Here is a 21,278-nt window from a genome sequence, read left to right on the forward strand (position 1 = left end):
CTGCAGTGGTGGAGACAACCCACAGGCATGTGCCAGAAAACGGCTTCGCTGCTGCAAAGTTTGTAATGATGACAGGATCCAGATGACCTGCATTTACCGTAGCCATACTTTACTGACCTGCTTTGAAAGTGGTATTTGAAAAGAATGTGAATCAAAAGCAGGATAATGGATACTTTTCCCAATTAAAAAAATATTTATCTATCAACTTATTTATCTGTCTTTGTGTTAGAATAACTACATGCCCTGAAAACAATGAGGTTCTGAAACCTAGCTCATTATCTGAAGAAAATATCAGAGCATATAAAGATCGATCTTTTACTAGCCGAGATGCTACTATGTAAGTAAAGGAGTTTTGTTTTAAAAAAATACACAGCTTCCCTCTGCCTGTGTCTCTGCCTCTCTCTCTCTGAATAAATAAATAAATCTTTAAAAACATAAAAAAAAACATAGCTTATCACAAGAAAATGAGTAAGATGAGCCTGTAACTGAAGTAAGACTTAACACAACTAAGAATGGCATCAGACAATTCCCAAGAGCACTTACTCAACAAATAAAAAATTAACGAAAGCAACATAATGCATTCTGAGTCTAGTGTTAATTTATGATACACTAGAAAAAGAAACTGATGTGACTGATGACCTGAATAATTAAATTTTTATGTAAAAATCAAAAGGTTAAAGTCCAGGACAGAAGTAAAATAAAGACTAAAATATAAAGTATCTGGACTTCAAAGACCTGTAATAATTTAATTTGAGCATCTACCACTGATAGAAATGGTGTCAACAGTTCTAGTAGTGAAAATCAAGTTATTGAAGGAAATCCATCATGTATGTTTATGTGTGATTTGAGGGGAATTAATCAGGCACAAACTTTTTAAAAAGCCACCTGTGTGAGCATTAGAGGAATGATTAGAATGTACTGCAATGGAAGGTACGGGTTATCGCATTGGAATATTGGGAGCCATTTCTGTGGAGCGTAACCTAAGAGTGCTGCCCTGCACTCCCTTCCCTTTTGGGGGAAGGACAATTCTTGGAAGTGACGACTGTCAATGATTTGTTTTATTCTCAGGTTGCAAAACACAAAAAATGCTTTTCATCGCATATCAGGTAATGTGCATACTCAATAATCTGTAGATCCTTAACAGCCTTAAAACCAGGATTATGTGAAATATATCCCAGAAGGAACACCAGAATCCAACAAAAACTACGCAAACAACCCAGTATCGCCTCTGGCTTTAGGAAGCAGAACTACCACATAATGTTTGCCCAGATCATCGCAATGCAACTAAAATCTTGTAAAAAGTTGTCTAGTGCTGAAGAAAGCAAAGCCGTTTGTTCTAACTTCCAGAGGTGGGGGCACTGGGTTGTGATACATAAGGATAAGGCACAGATGGTTAAAACTGCATCTTATAATATACAATGAAGAAAAATTTGTCTCTAAACTGAAAATGGTATTTTCAATACCATTACAACTAAAAATGGTATTTTCTATGAATGACTTCCATGGAAGAACACCGCCAACTCCAAGTACATGGAAAACACCTAGGAAGTATATTCAAACAGATACATAATATCTTAACCAAGGTAACAGACAAAAATATTACAAATTGTTGTTGAAAACAGAATCACATCTAACAACACTCCAGTGAAATTCTGCTGCTCTGAACAGAACTACAAAACACGGGAGCACCAGGGACACGAAAGAGTTCATGATGCCAACACTCTGGGTGGCTCTGCCGAGTGTCAGGTGGGCATCTTAGCCACCCAAATTAATTACTCCAGGACACCCACTGGTCAGCAGGAAAAAAATTTTAAGGCCATGAATTTGTTATTTTGAGGAAGATAAAACATTCTTAAGCAATCAACAAACGCCTATTACTAACATTGGAAAAAACAGTCTCAAACCACTGAGCCCAAGTAGATGGACTGGAGGTATAATACTCATTGATGAAGACGGCACAGACAGTTATTCCTACAGAGCATGTGGCCTGGGTTTTTAAGAGCGTATAAAGCAATTAAACGTTTTGCTCGTGTGATCTGTCTTACATTTATTACTCATATGCATACTCATATATCTTTGTGGTTATTTTGTACGTCCTCCCTGTTCTTTCTTTCTTTCTTTTTTTCCCCAAACGTGTTAAAATTCCCAAGCAGGTAGAAACGCAACTACTGCTACTGATAGCAATAATCATAGTAACCCACATTTTTTTAGTGCTTCCTATTGGTTCAGTTAATCTCTGCAGCAACCCTGAAGGTATGTGTTACTGTTATTCCCATTTTTCAGTTAAGTTAGTTAAGATTTGAAGAGTAGGGAGGCCTGGGTAGCTCAGTCGTTTAAAACTCTGACTCTTGAGCTCAGGGCACGATCTCAGGGTCATGAGATCAAGCCCTATGTAGGGCTCTGCGCTCAGCATGTTGTCTGCTTGTGAGTCTCTCTCCCTCTCCCTCTCCCTCTGCCCTTTGCCACTGTGCTCACTCTCTCTCTGAAATAAATCTTTAAAAAAAATTCTGAAGAGTAAAGGAATTTTTTCCTAGGAAAACAACAGTTCTAGGGGTTCAAGCCCAGATGAGACTGATGGTAAACCCACAATCTGGTCTCCACTGACCCCTGAACACTGAGCAGCGTGCAGGGTAGCATATAAGTACCAGGACGTGCTCCCTGCTCCTAAGGGGGGGCTTCAGGGCTTGTTTGTGAAGTATCTGTGTGTCTTTGGGCAAGTCACTTAACTTCTCCAGAAGAACAGGATTCTCTGCAGATGCGAGTACTGGACTAATTGATCCCTAGCTCGAACTGTTCTGTTCCCATCCTGCATTTTCTGTTCCCACCCTACTGTCAAGAAATTCATTTGTTACGAATACATGCTGTGGTTCCCTAGCGATAGGTCTCTGTGAGTGTGTGTGCACACGCGTGTGTACATGTTTGTGTGAGGCTGTTGCCCAAAGATTTTCATCAAAAACTCGTGAATCAAAATACTTAACTTCTAACTGCTTGTCTGAACTGCTTCTGGCTGGGTAGGTGTTCCAAGCATTGGGCTGCTCTTACTATGGACGCGATTTTGAGGCACGCCTACTCCTTTCTTTTCTACACATGCTAATACATTGTCCATCTTGCCTCTGCTAATAGCCCATGAGTCTTAAACTTGGAGCTAGAAAAGTGCAGCCTTTGTAAAGCACAAAAGAACACCAGTGGGTTGGTTTTTTGGTTTTGGGTGTTTTTTTTTTTTTTTTTTTTTTTTTGGAGATCACACGAGGCCTGAATAAAAAGCTCTCCGGCCATTCAGAGGCTGCTTGCATTGTGCAGCTGTTCCTTGACTGCTGAGAACATCTCGCGGCTGACAATGCCCTACCTGAAGGAAGCCGCGCACATGGCCTATTCAGGAGTTGCAGGACCTGGGATTTCTGCCAGTGATCACTGACTGAAAGATCGGGGGCCTTTTTTCTTGGTCAAACCCCGATAAGCATATTGCCGCTTGGCTGTTATTTTTTGTTGTTGTTGTTTGCCTGCCAGCCATTTGTTTCACAATTTTATTGCCATGAGGTCTTCCCAACACGCTGGCACTTAGGGCCTTTTTCTTTTCCTGTTTTGGTCCCACCTCCGTGAAATGTACAGGGAGACTTTGATTGGTCCGAGCCGGCTCCCAGTTAGCAGTTCATCCCTGCGCGCACTCCGTTCCCATGACTCTGCTTCCCTGGGACAATGTCTCTTTCTTCACCAAGCTGATGGTAAATATCTGGTCAGCCTCATCTATTTAAAACCAGCCAAGCAGGAATCCTAGTGCAGGGGAGAGGATTCTTTTGTTTGTTTGTAAGTAAACAATGGACTCGACTCTTCCCAACTAAAATTAAATTCCAATCACTCTTAAAATAATACCAAAGAACTAATCTAATTGCAACAGGGAGGCGGAGGGCGATGAAGGCAGATTTACTGGTGTTGGCTGCGGCCTTGCCACTGTGCCTTCTGTGTCCTCTGACAGATGATTCGAGAGAACCTGCCGATGCAAGGGAAATTATTATCTTCCTCGCAGGTAGACAGAGCTGGGTAAACTAAAAGCCAGGTGGGCATCTTTATCCAAAATCATTTCCTTTTGAGTAAACAGGATTGAGTTGATGAAGCTATTTCACGGGTAACATTTCATTTCTTCTATTTTTTTTTTAATGCCTTAAAAACTAAAGAGCTATGCAAAATGACTAGTGTCTCTTTCTGGTTTAGAACGTTCTAGAAGATCCCTGCTCTAATCAGTCTCAATAGAAGAAAATCTGGATTGATGAAAAATCAAGGGAAGCGGGTATAGCCTGTGTTACAAAATCATTTACAGGAGAAGCCCCTGGAGCAGTATCTCCCGTCCTGTAGTTGTCATGTCATGACCTCAACCAAAGTTGAATGGGTGATGGAAGGTGCCTAATTCCCCCTGCCCCCCACCCCATCCCCCAGATCAGCCCGTTTCCACTGTCTTGGAATAGGCAGGACACCAACACAAATAGGAATGCTGTCAGGTGCCAGCTGCAGCTCACCTGGTGGGCAGCTGCCCATTTTCTCCATCAGGTTGCAGGCAGCCTTCTTTCTTGACATTTTTCACTCGCACCTGAGACACCCATTTGTAAAGTCAGGATACAGAGTCAGGATAGCTGCCATACTACCCTGATCAGTTTTGAACTGCACAAATCCAAAGAACACCTGCTGATCAAGAAACCGCTACTGCTTACTCGTCTGTGCCCACAACAGCCTCCTTCTGCCACTGTGCCTTTTGTTCATCACTGCAATTTCTACTCATCTCCACCCAAATCTCTCCTGTCCACTTCCCCTAACCACTGCCAGGCCAACCCTGCGTTTGTGCAGACTTGCAGTTTTGCATCCCCCTTGCTGTCCGGCTTCCCTGTTTCCCCGCCAGGCCGATGACCTTGTTACTTGGTCTAACTTTAGCCTCCTCAGTTGGGCAAGGTCACCCCCCACCAGTTTACTTCTTCTTCCTACTGGACTCCTTTCACTGGGGCACCAGGCTGCTCTCCTTCCTGCCTGCCTTCACACCACCCTGGTCATTATTCTCAACACAGTGTCAACACAATGTCTTTTCTTTAGAACCTCATTTCCTTAGAAAAGGACAGGTATGTGTATTCGGCTAAATGCTTTTCTCCCCCAGGATGAGTGGCCTGGTTTATGTATATGTAAGGATGAGTAAGGCATTTCAAATGCTAGAAAGCTTAAAATGTGAATTTCTTCTAGTCATTCCTTATTCAGTTATGTCTTTGGCTGTGTTCCTTCTAGAAAAGGCTTCTGTACTAAAAGTATAGATTTTATGCAACTGTTCATTCATTCATTCATTCATTCAATAACTATGTGCTCCATATAGGGCTCAGCACTGAGTGTCTTGTGGTGGATAAAAAGGACATGACTCAAAGATTCATGGAACTCACAGCCTAGTGGAGGCACATTCAACCAGCAAGCATACAAGTCCATTTTCCATTACAGTCTGTGGTCACTAGCATAAATGACAAGAATAAGGTGCCATGAAAAAGACTGTTGTCGTGAAGGGGGGGTGTCAGGAACCCACATAGATGGTTTGGTCACAGAACAGATTCCCAAGGAGGGAACATCTGAACTAAGATCCACAGGAGGACGAGGAGACAGCCAGGGGAGCCCAGGGGGAAGAGTTCTCTAGGCAGAGGGTTCTCCAGGCAAGAAGGAGCTCTAGGAGGGGTGCGAACGGGCCGCTCATTCAGTTAAGCACCTGCCTTCTGCTGGGGTCATGATGTCAGGGTCCTAGGATTGAGCCATGTCGGGCTCCCTGCTCAGGGGGAAGTCTGCTGCTCCTCTGTCTTTGCTGCTCCCCTTGCTTATGCTCTCTCTCTCTCTCTCTCTCTCCTATCTCTCTCTCTCTCTCTCTCTCTCTCTCTCTCTCTCTCTGTCAAGTAAATAAAAAGGAGCTTTCAGGTATTTGAGGACCCAAAAGACCGTCTGGGTGGGATGTGAAGGAGGAGGGGGCAGGGCACTCAGGAGCTCAGCTTGCAGGAGTCTGCATGTTGTTCCAAGCACCCTGGGGAGCAGCCGAGTGACAAGGTCTCATTTAGGTTCTCTACACACGAATTCAGCACAACTCAGCACAGCGGTGATGGCAGTGGGGATGGACAGAGGGAAGGGAGCTCCAGCTGTGTTCAGGAATGACCCACAAGCTTGCTGAGATAAGCCACTGGGTTCTGTCTTTGGGCTTTGTGAGAGCACTTCTGGTGGTTATGGGCACGTCAACAGACTGGGAGAGAAAGGGCCAAGAGCTGAGCCGCCTCTTTGGGGGAGGGTGGGAGATGATGCCAAAGGCATGGGAAGGAAGGGGCAGCCTTGGGTGCCAGTGGACCCCGGAAGCCTGGAGGTGCAGAAAGGTAAGGGAGGACCTCAGTTTTATCCACCCGGTGGAGGTGAGGCCTCTGCCTTGAGATGGGAGAGGGGCTGGGAAGAGAACAGTAGGGCCTCACTGCCTCACCAGTCCAGAGGGGCTGCTTCTGAGCCAAGAACCAGGACCGAGGAGCAGTTTGCAGCTTTGCCACATTGTTCTGCAGCCCTTCCAAACAGCTCTGCACGCTCCGCTCCTTCCCCAGCAGTGCTGCCTCACTCCAGAGAAGAGCGCCCTGATGTACTTTGGAAAGATTTTCAATAACAAGGGCTTTCTAAATAACTTTCAGTTTAACCAGGAAATCACTCACCCAGAACGCCCCTCCCCCAAGTATTGCAGTTAGTCAAAAGTTTTACTGAAACATGTCAGCAGTGAAAAATGCGAAGGCCGCTAAGCAGGCTGAAAGCGCATCAGAAATCCCACATCTGCGCACAGAGCAGCAGCGGCCGGGGCTCCTTAAAGGCTGTTTCCAGCCCTTCATGTACACTGCTGAGGTGCACCAAGGGTTTAAAAAAAAATGGGGAGACGGGGAGGGAACAAACAAGGAAACCTGCAGCTCTGAGTAGAAAAACAGCCCATGCAGAGTATTCAGTAGCACATGTGTTTATTTAGTTGTGCACCACGTTTTAAAATGTTGACCTGGAAACTGATCAATAGCTTTGCATAGTTGGAGGGGACAGTTTAAAGGACTTGAAAGAACAAAATGTCATGTAAGGGGTGCAGAGGATTCATTTTAGAACAGGGTTGTAAGAATGTGTAGAGGACACACACAGGGCCAAGTGAAGGTGTGTTGGTGAGCTGTTGGCAGAGGGCATGAGGAAACCTGATCCTGCACTTTGTAAATTATAAACTGTTTATACCTGTCATCTCTGTCTGGGTCTGTGCTAATGACACTTTAACAATTGGCTTGTGTGTGACAGAGCAGCAAGTGCCAGCAGTTTCAAAGCCAACCACGGCCAAAGGCATTGTTTCCTTTTTTTTTTTTTTAATTTTTTAAAAATTTATTTATTTATGATAGTCACACACAGAGAGAGAGAGAGAGGGGCAGAGACACAGGCGGAGGGAGAAGCAGGCTCCATGCACCGGGAGCCTGACATGGGATTCAATCCAGGGTCTCCAGGATTGCGCCCTGGGCCAAAGGCAGGCGCCAAACCGCTGCGCCACCCAGGGATCCCCAAAGGCATAGTTTCCGACGTCCACGGGAGTTTGAGGGAAAGGGACCAGGCCTTGGAAGGAAAGGGAGGACTTGGACCACTGGGGTTCGGTGCTTTCACAAGGGTGGCCCTGGAAATGTGTCCAGGTAGACTGGATCTGAGCATGCAGTTATACCCCCCACAGGGACCCAAATGCCTCAGAGAGACTAACTCCTGGGTCCCACTATTCCTCAGACTGGAAGGACCAGTGGGAAAAGGAATGGTTCGTTACATCTAGTGTGTGTACGGTCAGGATGTTGGGTCCACCTGGCTTACAGAGCTGTGGTCGGAATTGTGGATTTTTAAATCCTTAAAGCTGTGTTCCCTCTTTTTTCCCCACTCCAGACCCTCCCCCCACCCTCCTCACCACCCAGTGTCTAGTACAATGCCCCATGCACAGACTAATAGACACTTACGAAACGTGTAGTAAACTCAGGATTTGGGAAATACTATAATTAGTGGGCAGGGTACCTAGTAGTTAGAGATGTGGACTTTGGAGCCAGCTTGCCCAGGGTTCAAGTTCATATAACCCTACTTACTGATACATGACCCGGGGAAGTCTCCTCACCTGTACGATGGGAATAATAATGGCATGCGTCTCAAGGGGCTGTGAGGATTAAGTGAGTCATTACACATAAAGACTTAGATCTGGGGGCAGCTGGGTGGCTCAGTGGTTGAGCGTCTGCCTTTGGCTCAGGTCGTGATCCCGAGGTCCTGAGGTCCTGGCATCGGGTCAGCATAGGGCTCCCCGTGGGGAGCCTACCCCCCTCTGCTGTGTTTCTGCCTCTCTCTCTGTGTCTCTGCCTCTCTCTGTATGTCTCTCATGAATAAATAAATAAAACATTAAAAAGAAAGACTTAGATCTGAGCCTGACACATGGTAAACACAACAAAATATGACTGTTTTGCAAAAATAAATCCCTCTTGAGCAGAGGGACCCCTTCTGAAAATACACCACCTAAAATGATGGCAAGCAGGCATTTTTTGGTCACTTGATTAAGGAAGGGTTCTACAACTTCTTCATATATATTCCAGAGCCTGTTTTTAAAGGTAAAACTTTTAGATTAATATGGGTTTTCACTCTTTAGAAGCCCAAAATACGATTGTTTACAAATTGTACACAGTTTTGCTTAAAACAAAGCAGACAAGTAGGAGTCTTTTTAAATAATAAAGTAAGCTTTTAAAATATTTCTTCCTCTTAAAAAAACTTATCAGATTCTGTTTCCGTTTAGAAACAAATTCACATCTGGGATGCCAAATTTCAGTCTTAATACAGTATGGAACAGCTGAGTTATAATTTTTTAACCTCCCAGAACATGCAGAGTTCTGATGGGAACATGGGAAAGGACATTTATCTTTTCAGCTGCGTGAAAATGAAACCCACAATATTTTAGTGAACTGAAAGAAAAATAACGTATTAAAAATTAAGGCCGTGTGTAACAGGGAGTGTCTGCGTAGCTACGACCCTAGAATTGGTACAATTGCCCTACTATACAGACTATGATGCCCTTTACCGATTATTATAAGTAATAGTGCCTTTTACAGTAGAATGAAGGTAATGTAAATAGTGGTTATTTTCATTCTAAGATACTTAAGGATTTATATTTATTTCAAATGGATGGCTGTACAGCCATATTGAATAAAAGCCACCTGCTGATTAGAGGAACAAAACAGCACTCAAAGAAAAGGGGGAGATGCTGATTAAAGTTGGTCACTTAATACTTAGTTCTAGGTCTAGTTTGGAATAGTTCTCTTCGAGCTGTATCTCAAGATATTAAAAGATATTAAAGTACTTGGTTGAAACATAAAGTATTCTGTTTATCACTCTTCATACTAAACAGATTTCTTTATTGACACTGGCCATATTCTTTGTTTTTGTTTCTCTTTTCTTTTGACGCCTGAAGTTAATAACACCCTTAAGAGGCCCGTTTACATGTCCACCCAGTACCCGCAGAGCCTTGGCTTATTATTATGCCAGTTTCACAACCAGAATCCATTAGTTAATTTAACAGAGTCAGAGAAAAACTCATTTGTCTCCTTCAGTGTGTTGCACAGAGTGACACGGGGTCAGGCATTATCTGGTGGAGGGGGACAGTGAAATTAAAGTCCCCGGGTACCAGCCGGTCACAGCAGCAGAATGGATGATTATTGGGCTGGATATAATTATAGAGCCACAGCAGCCCCCCACAATACACTGGCTATCTGCCCAGCGCAAAGGTTTAAATCCCTAATTTGTTGCGGGCTGGACTGTCCATGAAGGAGCCGTGCATTTTTGGGTGCCATCAATCACAACTTACTGATAGGCAACTACTGCTGTTTGCATTCTGGAAGCTTGGCAGCTTGTTAGGGTTCAGCCTACTTTTCCGACCGAAACATAGGGTGCAGGGCTGCAGGAAGGCTTTTAGTGGCGGCAGAAGGATGACACTTCTGCCAAGGTCCTAGCGCAGGCTCATTAGCTGAGTGGAAATTTGAACCTCGTCAGTTTCAAAGGTCTACTTAATACACGTCCGGAGTCATCTGTTTCATGAAGTTAATGTACCTGAGCTGGCTGCCTGGCTAATCAACTGCTCCTGCGGCGTGAGCCCTCTACCTCGGAGGCCCAGGGGGATGGAGTGGGGCGAGGGGCGCTGCTCCTCAGGACGCGGCAGGAGGGGGGATGCGGGGTGTGTGTGTGTGTGTGTGTGTGTGTGTGTGTGTGTGTGCGCGGGCGCTCGTGTGCTGGGGGTGGACCGTCCTTTAAATGCGCACTTCCAGAAGTCCGCATTGTGTTTGCATTGTGTTTGTAAGGGAGAAACAGGGCAGGAAGCTCATGCAGGCTTGTTATTTACTTTTGGTTCCAAAGGATGAAGTTGGAAAATGAGAAAAGAGACCATGCGCTACGCTAATCACTCAAGAATAGTATCCAATTGTTAAGAGAGGAAATGCAAAAAGGAAAAGGAAGCGGTAGAGAGGGCTCCACGTTTTGTTGATTAGGTGTTTAACCTCTGCTGAGCCTGTGGAGTGCAAACTGCCGTAGGGCCACCTTCACTAAAATGATCTGACCTCCAGGAAGCTGTAACCTGCGACTTTACATCCTACACAAGTTGGTAATTAAAGTAAATTCTCTATGTTCTCTCCCTAACTACCCCCCCCCCACACACACACACTCTTTTTTGGGGGAAAAAGGGAGGGACCTCAAATTTGTGTCTTTGTTCCTTTTTCAGGATGGCTTTATGGTGTTTAGTTAGACTTGAGAGTTAATCAGTTGAGAGCGGTTTGGATGTTAAAATTTAATCTTATCTAAGGTTTTGTGGTCTCAGGGTTGACTTTTAACTGAAAGTTGTTACTGGCTTTCGGGCTATGCTGTTAACTCTTGACTGCTTAATATGAACCATCAGACTTCTGAGAACCAACTGGGTTGACAGAGAGACATAAGAACATGGGATCTTATCCCTTTGTCCCAGCACAGAGCTAGAACATCAGTTATTCAGAGGAAGATGGAGAATTCCTTCTCCAGCCTCATGTATACTTGTATCTTTTCATGGCCTATTGGGTACAAAAGATGACTTTCTCAAAATACTTATGTGAGATACACTTCCCTCTGCATAGATAAGAAGTCCACTTATTCCTTGCACTGAATCATTAGAAATAGTTTATTTTATTTTGCAAGCCCCAAATCCATTTGTTTAGTTTGGCAATAATTGTCTTTTTTGGCCATGTTTAATTTTCTTTATCTAGCATTTTGGAAGATCCAACTCCACCCATTTTTAGGGCAGCAATGTTCAATTGCTTAGCTCTGATGACAAAATGTTTAATGTCAAGTATGACTGTGAAGAATTAACCTCTGTCTGGATGGACATTTTGCTGGTAGGAGCCTTAAGTAACAATTTAAACTTCATTGTCAGGAGTAGATAAAATAAATATCATCTCTTTACACCCAGGGGATTCTGGGCCAGCTGTATCTTTCTGAGGTTTTATTTCATTGTCCACACAATTGAATAAAGTATCTACTCTAATGCAATATTAAGGTCACAGATTTAATAATATAGAACTTGGGGAATGCAAAATTTACTTTTCTCAAGATAACAATTTCTTCTGCGTGATGGGCATTATATGCACTTAAGCTATGCTTTCAGTAATGTAACTAGGTCAGGGATTTCAAAGAATGTAGAGGTGTCCCTGTTACTGCACCAATACCATCCTCTTACATTTATATTTCAAAAGCTTGTATATGCAAGTAAAAGGCAAACGCTATGTCAGTCTGATGTGTGTTACCAGGGCATATAGACATAAATAGGTTTTCTGAGACCAGCTAGTACTAAGGCCTTTTTAAAAAGAAAACTCCGGTGCAATTTATGGTAACTGCTCCAAGGCTCCAATGTAATGACAAAGTGAGCTAGGTGAGTAAATCTAAGCCTTTCTTAGAAAAATTAAAACTTACAATCTGTAGCATTCTTCTCATAGTGCATAGGTACTTGTATTTTATTTTGCAATTTGTTATTGATGTGTCCATGTGCCCCATAAATTGTAAATCCTCTGAGAACAGACTGTGTATTTGATTACTTGTTTACTGATCCATTTGTTTGTCCATCAAACATTTGTTAGGCCTTGCCAGGTTCACTGTCTCGTGGTGGGCAGATTACTAAACAAATAATGTCAATTGGATCACTCTGATAGAGCTTTTTCATGTGGAAGAAAGGAGAGAGTGATTAGTGATTAACTGGGGGTATCAGAGAAGGCTTCACAGAGGAAGTGATATTTGTTGAAGAGTGAGTGTCTTAAGGGAAGGGGTAGGAATTTTCAAGGTAGGAAAAAGAATGGGATGGAGAAGTGGGTGGGGCAGGAGGTTGGGGATCAATGGGGAAAGCACTCTTCCCTAGTCAAGGGACGAGTGGTATAAGATACAAAGGAATGAAAGGAGAGAAGAGAAAGCACAAGAAAATCCAGTTGGAGCCATCCTTGCAAACTCCTTCAATTCCACTGACTTATGAGAAATGCTCAACCTCACTGGGGTGGGCGGTTCACCGAGACCCTGGTGTACATTCTTAATCCCAGGCATAGGCAGAAAAGCCACGGCACTAGGACACTAGGACAAGGCCTCGCCTAGGACTGCTAGGTCAGGTGGGAGGATTCCAGAGGGCACCCCTACTGCCTGCTTCCCAAGGTCTTCTGCATTAGCCATCCCTTACCCTTCATACTGGCCACAGTGCCTGACACAGTGTCTTGTTCATAAACACAGACAATCAATACTCAATTCTGGTGTCTTTCGTAAAAGGGCCTCTCCCTGTGAGGTGCCTGTACAGTGGCTGGAAAGAGGGATATGAATGAGACAGGTCAATAATGAGGAACACCAGTGACCACAGACAATGGTTCCTCCTTTTCACATGGATGTGGCTCTGAAAACTGCATCATAAAAAGCGCAGCCCTCTCTCCTGAAAGGAGTAATTTTAAACTTCAGTAAAGTTTTGGTTAAGCACCCAACTGCAGCTGCTGTCTTCTGAGAAGGGCAGCTGTGCGCCAGGGAAACCCGTGTGGGCAGCGGCCACGTGAGATGCAGAGGCTATGGTTGGAATTTGGGGGAAGGGGACAAGGAACTATAGTGAGGCAGTATTTTTAGGAAACCAGTGATGCATTAAGTGTACAAAATCCAAAATGTGGAAATGTGAGGATACCTCCGGGTTTCCAAATGCCAACCCCAGGCTCAAAGGGGATTGAGAAGAAAATGGAAGCACACATTTATTAAACACCTCTTTACAGGCGGGTACTTCTAAGTCCTAATAACAACCATATGAAGAGAAAGCGTCATTATCCCAATTGTAGCGGACAAGCCCAGGGCTTACTGAGATTATAAATAAACTAACCCATGGCCACTTATCTACTAACAGAAGGAATGGGATGGAAACCCACTAGAAGGAACACAAGCCCAATCGAGCAAAGACTTCTTTTGTTCACTGAGAAATCCTCAGTGCCTAGATCATACCTGGCACACAGTAGGTGCGCAGTGATTGTTTTCTGAAACGATCCAAGCTCCAAAACAAAGCCCATGTTTACAAAGTGGTCAGGGTCAAGTTAGTCTCAGAGAAGACCAACTTGTACTTGTCCCCGGGATAAAGGAACACCTGGGACAGGTAAGTGGGCAGACACTCAGTGAGGTGGGAAAAACAAACAAGACAGGGAAGATGAAGAGTTAAGAGGTCTGTGCCCAAAATATTGTTTCTTGTGCTAGTAAAAAAAATGTTTTCCTTGTCCCTGAAATAAGAGCTAAGACAAAGCATAGAACATCTGGCCCTTAAAGTATATCTTCTAAAAAGAGAGAGAGAGAGAGAGAGAGAGAGAGAGTATACACACATAATCATACATTCTAGAGGTTAGGAACCTGTAAAAATAAATGGTTGCATTGAAAGAGCTTTGTAACCTTAACTATAGCATTTGCTAGTGAAACTGTAATTACTGTTGTGTTTTTGGTGGCGACTGTTCGTGATTTTTTTTCAGGGCCTGACAGCTGCCCTCTTGGTATTTGTTTCTTGCTAGGGAGCCCATGATTCCCAACTCTGGGCTTATAATGAGGAAAAGAAGACCATACAAATAACATGAAAAGGAGTATGAATTGAATATCGCCAGAGAGACAAATCACATATTCTATGCTGCTTTAATTGGAAAGCATTTCTTTCGTGGGGTTACTCTCTTCCTCAGCTAAGATAATTAAGTCTGGGCTGACACTGGTGACCAGCTACTGATGATGTATCGTCAGTTACTAACAATGGAGGCATCAGTAATCAAAATTTATATTTCCCAGGTTACTGGGGCACAGTTGAGGAGAAAAGCCATTTTGATAAGGCTAGGAGATAGGCTTCCTAACCCAGGATTCGCATGGCCTCTACTCCATAGCATCTGGGAGGGTTAATTAGGTCTGCTTTATTTCAGCTCTGTCATAAAAGAGAACATACCTATTGTCTGTGTTTACATTAAAAAGATGTTGCAAGCCTCATGCTAGAAAAGGAGTCTCTGCCCGGCTCCTTTGTCATTTTTAATGGATTAAATTATATTTTCTTAGTGGTTTGGCATGGAGGTAGGTGGGCACAAAATAGACTTCGATATTTTAAAAGCCACCCCATGCAGCTGGCCCAAGTACAAGTTTTTTGAATCATGATCAATTATCCCTGGGTATAGCTAAAGGCACTGAAATGGAAGGATTAGGATTATAATTTGGATTCCATTTGTTTCAACCAGCGGTTCCCAAACTTTTCTGGTTAGGAGAATCTCCTGGGGATCTACGAAAATTTCCAAAGCCCTGGGGTCACACCCCCCAGACCAATTAAGTCACAATCACTGGGTGTGGGACGCAGGCATCCTTAATTTGTGAAGCTCTCCAGGCGATTCCATAGTCCTGACAAGTCTGGCAAACTCGGGTTTATGCTCGCGGCACAGTATGTGTTTGCATTTAGCTGTGGACAGAGCAGGATCCACTCGTGGAGTGAGGAGAAGGGAACACACGCGATCCAGGGGGCAGCAGCTGCCTCCAAGGTTTAAGGTGGAGTTGAAACTGGATTCTGAAGCCACTGTCTCCCTCCCCAGTGAGAGAAGCAGCATCACAGTGGTTGCAAAGGACTCTAGGGGAGAAGGGGAACCGAGGAAGAAGAAATGAGCCTTTGCTCCTGGCTTGGCACCTAGCTCAGCAGAGAAGTGGAAAGGTAAGAGGGGGCAGTGCCCTGTAGCTGGCCTTCCAGAAAGAGACGCCAGGGTAGGACGAAGGATACTTTTTAACAGGCCATATGCCAGTACGGTGGGTCCCTCTCTACCCTGCCCTCTTCGCTCTGCTGAAGTCCTATCTTCTCTCCAGTCCAGGCAATGTCCTCTCCTCCCTGGGAATAGTCGTTCTGGGAGAGTCTAAGGTGACCATTCCCAAAAGAAGACATGCATTCTGCTTCTCAAAAGTCTGGCATCCTTTAGAGATGCTCAAGAAGCAGCCTTTGGCCTTCCTTTGACCTGGAAGGTGAACACCAAGAAAGGGGCAGGGTCACCAGAGGACATGGGGGCAGGAGGCTGCCCAGAAATGAACACGCAATGAGAGGGAAAATCAAGTTCCCATACACAGCCCTGGAATCTTGTTTATGGAAAATAAAAAATATGAAGGGTATTTGCTTTGAGCTCATCTGACTCTCAGTTTGACTTCACTGTGCCCTACCCTTCTGAGTTGATTTACATTTTTATTTGAAAGCTTATAAATGAGGCAGCCATTCACATGGCGTGCAGAAGGGTTTGTGGTGCTATGTAAACTACCCACCACCATATATACCCGTCCGTGTCACAGATACACTCACAGAGTTGCCACTTGATGCCACAATGCCCATCAACGCCCCTCACCCTCATCCTGTCTTCCAGAATGTTACTATTGACTGGACAGACTGTGAAGGGATGGGGTCCTGGGGAAGACTGTGGGAACTGGCAGCTATTGGGCAGCTTGAGTTCCAGGTCTGCCTCGGGAGACACAGATTTGAAAAAATAACTAGTTTTGGTTTTTTTCCAAAAAATGAAACACATGGATGAGATTAAAAAAAAATTAAAAAACAAAACAAAACCTAGAAGAGTACAACACAAAAAGGGAGTTTCTTTCCAACCTCTCACCTCCAGTCCTCCTCCTTCAGAGATGAACCTGTGTTACCAGATGCCTATATAATGGAACTGGAATCTTCACAACACTTCAGAAAATCAGTCTTGGCTTCTATTTACATTTTCGTTTTAAAAGATGCCCCTTTCACAACCACCGTGGAACTCCAAGTGGTGGTTCAAAGCCACTTGAATTAAAATCAACAAATATTTAGCAAGTACCCCCAATGTACCAGATGCTGCCTAAGCAAGACATTGGAATGGAGGATTTTACATGTACACCTTTCAGGTTTTCTGGTGCATAATCAACTCATGTGATTTTATGTCTTTGCTTTAAATCCTTTTTTCAGAAACAGATCATCTCTTTCTTGCTCCCCAGCGTCCCCTCCACTCCCTCATTTCACTTCTGAGCCTTTCACACATTCCCTACTTTGAGAACTGTTTTAAGCCCAGATATCTGGGTTGGTGGTACGTTCTGGCCAAAGTACTCTGTCTCATACCTTCTCCAGATGGACTGGCTCAAGGATCTAATATTCCCAAAAGAAATAAGCCTTCTATAAGCTGTAGAAGAAGAGGAACTACAGTGCTCAGTGTAGACACACATATGTGCTGAGGATGAGAGGTGGGCCATGACAAAGTCAACATCCCCACCCAAGTCTTGCCTGCAAAGGGGAAACACCCCTACTCTGTAGCCCACTGAGGCACTGTGGGCTGACCACACAAATGAGTGCCCCACAGCCCCCTCCAGCTCCAGCCAGCAGCATCTGTATGTGTTCTCCAGCTGGCTGGCCCAGCTGTTCTGGTGTCAGGAGAAAGTTATGAGTCACTGGGAAGGGAATTGAGATGAGAATGGAATTAAATCATCTCTTGGGGTCTATATGTCATTGGCAATAGGATCTTAGTAACAAGCCAGTGGATGACATTCACCCAAAGGTAGGCCACACACCAGAGCTTAACTTTGGATCCCACACTTCAAGTCTTCCTCGAAGCCTTGCAGAGTTGAGAAGAGGTGGGGCAGTATGGATGCTAGATGTTCCCACCTCAAAAGACCTCTGGTTAGTGTCTGTGATGTTCATTCGGTTATGACCATCTCTCCTATGTGCACTTTTTGGCTACCAACCTACCACCTATACAAGCTGCTGGTCAGACTGGGATCCTGAATGAAAAAGCCCTGGCCAAAGCCTGAGGACTTTCTCTTTGGTCCTTTGATTCTAGGCAGGTTATTTCATCAACAGAGCTATATGGGCAGCCTCCAGCAAAAGCTTGAGTCAACAGCAGGATTTTCCTGGACCATCTGTGGTTTCCTGCTCTAAGCAGTGCTTCCTCAGTACGTGGGAGGAAGAACTTGTCAGAGGATCCAAGAAACATAAGCAGTCAGGCTCTCCATTGGGACCTTACATGTTGTCTAGTCTAGCCACACATCCGATGTCTGACTGCCCTGGACAATATTCCTTCCACTCCAGCACTCAACTGGCCTCCTGCCCCTTGGGCAAGCCAATCCATGTTTGTGTTCCTGGGACTACAGAATGTTCCTCCTTACATTGAGCAGAAAATACCTTATAATGATTTCTACCCACTGATCTTAGCTCTTCCCTCCTGTCTTCCAGGTTCCTCTTCAGATGTCTGAAAAAACCCATCCTTGCTCCTTACATCTCCACTTCTTTTTTAACACCCGTCTCTCAGAAATTGTTCTGATGTTGTTTCTAGGGCTAACATTTACACATTATTCAATGAATATTGGTTAGAAGTTCACTGTGTAGTAAGCTGTGTTCCAGAACATGGAGATACATGATTAACAAGACGGGCTCGTCCATACCAAGCTTACATTTTGATGCGGTGGAAGAAAGACAGCAAGTAAGAATATAACTGTGGAAATATCAAGTAGGGAAACATTCACTACAGAAATTTAGAGTAATGTGATTTAAAAAAAGGCATTGGGTTGCTTTCAAGATCAGGGAAGGTCTGTTCAAAGAAATGACTTAAGAAAAAAGATTTATTTATTTTAGAGAGCGAGCGTGAGCATGCAAGTGGGAGGAGGGGTGGAGGAAGAGAGAGAGAGAGAGAGAGAGAATCTCAAGCAGACTCTTGCTCAACAGTGAGCTTGACACCAGACTTGATCTCACAACCCTGAGGTCCTAACCAGAGTTAAAACGAAGAGTCCAGGGCTTAACCAACTGAGCCACCCAGGTGCCCCAGGAAGTGACATATTCTTGGAGTTCTGAATGACAAACATGAACCAGCAAATGAAAAATGGGAGGTAATTCCAAGTGGTGGAGGAGGGGGCAGCCACAGGTCCAGAAGGCAGGACTGGAAAGCCAGGCAGGGCTGGTGGAGCCGAGTATGAAATGACAGAATGGAGTGAGATGGGGTCAGGGAGGTAGGTGGTGCTTCTTGCACCCAGGATTGGTGATTTCAGTTCTGTCATAAATGCAGTAAGGGGCTGCTAGAGTTTATGCAGGGGAGGGAGTGACCTGAGTTGTAGGTTAGCATGTAGAGGGCGGACAGATGTGATGTGTTTTGGTTGTAAAATCACTATCTTAGCTTGTAGTATTTTGTGTTTTCACAGCTCTGTGCTTTGTTACAGCGATTCCTATACGACCTCCCATAGCAGTGTGGGGGCTCTGTAAGGGCGGAACCCACTAAGGAGCCCCTGACCTTGGTCCCCTGCCGTGTCCCAGCTCAGTGCTTTGCCTGCACATTTGAGACTCCACCATTGTTTGAGTGGATGGATGGATGGATGGATGGATGGATGGGTAGATGGATGGGTGTAAGGGAACCACTGACAAAGGCAATTGCTTATTCAACCAAATACTGAAGATAAAGTCCTCCCCCCATGCCAACACCCTGGTATGACATTTCCTCCTGTCTCGTGTTCCCACTGATAACTCCCACAACTTTGAAGGAGTAATCCATGATATACAAAAGCAATGCTCCTTTGGAATGAAATCACGTGCAGAAAATGGCAAAATCACTAATCGTGATTCTCAATCTCCAAATCTACCTTTGGTGAGGGAGGAGGAGCATACGCACGTCTTACATTTTCAGATGGTGACACAGTGCCCCGGCCTAGGTAATGGTGCCCAGGCGCCATATGGCACCTTGCTCCCTCCTCATTGAAGATTCTGGAGGAGACTGAGCCTTTCTTTCATGTCTTAGTGCTGCTGGAAAGGGCTGATTAAATAGATATGCGAGGAACACATCTGCCTCCTCTTGCATAACACTTCAGAGTGACTTTTCTTTTCTGTTTTTTTTTTTTTGCTCTTCCGAGAGCCAAAGACTGTGTTAACTGAACAAGAAGAATATCGCTATTTGAGTAGAAAATTGTGCTGCCATACTTAGTCTTTTACCTATTCAAAGTGAACCTGGGGAATCTCCCTTTCAAAACAAGTTCATGCATCATTCCCTCTCCGTGTGGTCCATAGCTGTGTTTTTCCCATCTTACTGCTCAGACCTTAGGATCCTTACCAGTGAGCAAGCCTGCAGGACCCTGCTGGACCTCTGCGCTGTCCAGTAAGAGGGTGGAGAGCTTTCAGAGGCATTCCTGCACTCCCCGGCCTCTTTCTTCCCCTGCACTTGTGTGTAGGGATCCTGGGGTGACCAGCCTGGGCACCTCTGCCAGACTGGGCCCTGGTCTCATGCTCCCTTCCTCTCTGATACATCGCCTCTCCTGGCGGGCCCTCAGCACTTCGGCCTTTGGCTTCTGCTTGTCACATCCAGGAGTCCTGGATAATGTCACTTTTCTCTCGATTCTGGTCTCTCTCACACAGATAGTGATTACACTGATTGTCTGCCATGCTATTAATTATGAGAATTGTGATTTATTTATTTATTCATTCTTAGCTTTGGGGGTTAATTGGTGACAGCCAGGTACTGTTTTCCCTCCAGATAATGTGGATTGCCGCGATTAACCTTGTGTCCAGGTTATCTACTGTTAACCATTTGCCTGCGTGTCCTCTCACAGCTAGAAGTGATTGCCATTGTGCCAGATGCCCTGTGTCCATTTTGGAGGAGGAAAGGAGGCAGGCGGTTTGTGGAGGGGACGATTTGTGGGGAGGCTCTCAGAGAAGAGAAGAGACTAGGTCTTCCTCCTTTACCACCGTACCACCTGTTGCACAAGAAAAATGCTGTCCTCCCAACATATTCTTGAAATTAAATTCTTCATTTTATTAATTGATCCTTCAATGGACTGGTATTATCTATGAAAAGAAAGTTGTAGGCATTTAAAAATTAAAGGCAAGTACAGAAAGCAAATACTGCCAACCAACAATTCCCTCTGATTATGGGGGACTGGCAAAAACCATGACCAGGGTCATTCTGGGAGAAAAAGATTGAAGGCACTCTGAACACTCCTTTGGAGAAACCACCACTAACTGCATAAAAATGGCTGTGAAGTCTACCCATTTAACACAGGGAGAGAGAGGAAGGAGTAGTCGGCTATAGGATGGGAAGAAGATTGTCGCTCACCCGGGTGGTGGGGGGCTGCTGCTTAGATAAGGCCGTCCCTTCTGCTGATGGTGGCTGTCACTGCTTACTCACCAGTCTTTGAGACCGTCGCTACCAAGATCACCTCTGCTTTGTGAGCTGCAGTCATTCTGTGGAAGCCTGTTCTTGTCAGTCCCTTGTATGGACCAAAGCCTGTCACTGAGTGGAGGACAGAGGAAATTAAGACAAGTTGACTCAGTCAGCAACTCCTAATCTCTGAATTACTCTTTCAAGTATAATATGATACACTAAAAAGGAAATCAGATTACACTTTTTCCGTGTTGAGACTCACACCAGTATAGCTGGGATAATTAGAGAACTTCTGGGTTTAGCAAAGCCAGGGTTGTGAATTATGCTCTAAAGCATCTCTTTTGTTCTTGTCTTTTATCTTGTTTTTAGTCTCTTCAGGAACCAAGGAATAGAGTTCCACAGTCTCTTTCTCGAAACTTTTGCAATAGATGGACTTCAGAATTTTTAATTTTTCAGATTTTAGAGAAGTGACATGGGACATATACCCCAGTGGGAACAACGACCAGTAACCAAACCATTAATATTTTTTGGAGTGGATCATTATTTACAACGGCCAAGATATGGAAGCAGCCCAAGTATCCATCCATAGATGAATGGATAAAGAAG

The 21,278-nt window shown here is 44.5% G+C and overlaps 1 protein-coding gene across 6 annotated transcripts in view; it reads left to right on the forward strand.

Annotated features, from left to right (window-relative positions):
* The window catches only part of SEMA6A (semaphorin 6A), a 125,601-nt gene that overhangs the window by 32,904 nt on the left and 71,419 nt on the right, over window positions 1-21,278 (forward strand). The window contains exons 1-3 of one of the 6 annotated variants that reach the window (XM_041761433.1): window positions 10,109-10,660; window positions 15,129-15,244; window positions 17,868-18,014. The exons of 3 other annotated variants lie outside the window; for them this stretch is intronic. The gene's annotated coding sequence lies outside the window, so the exon portion shown is untranslated. Of the gene's footprint in view, window positions 1-10,108; window positions 10,661-14,931; window positions 15,245-17,867; window positions 18,015-21,278 lie in introns of those variants that run through there. 2 more of the 6 variants (XM_041761431.1, XM_041761432.1) reach the window with 2 other exon arrangements.

The sequence above is a fragment of the Vulpes lagopus genome, chromosome 7 (genome assembly GCF_018345385.1).
Source record: "Vulpes lagopus strain Blue_001 chromosome 7, ASM1834538v1, whole genome shotgun sequence".
NCBI lineage: Eukaryota > Metazoa > Chordata > Mammalia > Carnivora > Canidae > Vulpes > Vulpes lagopus.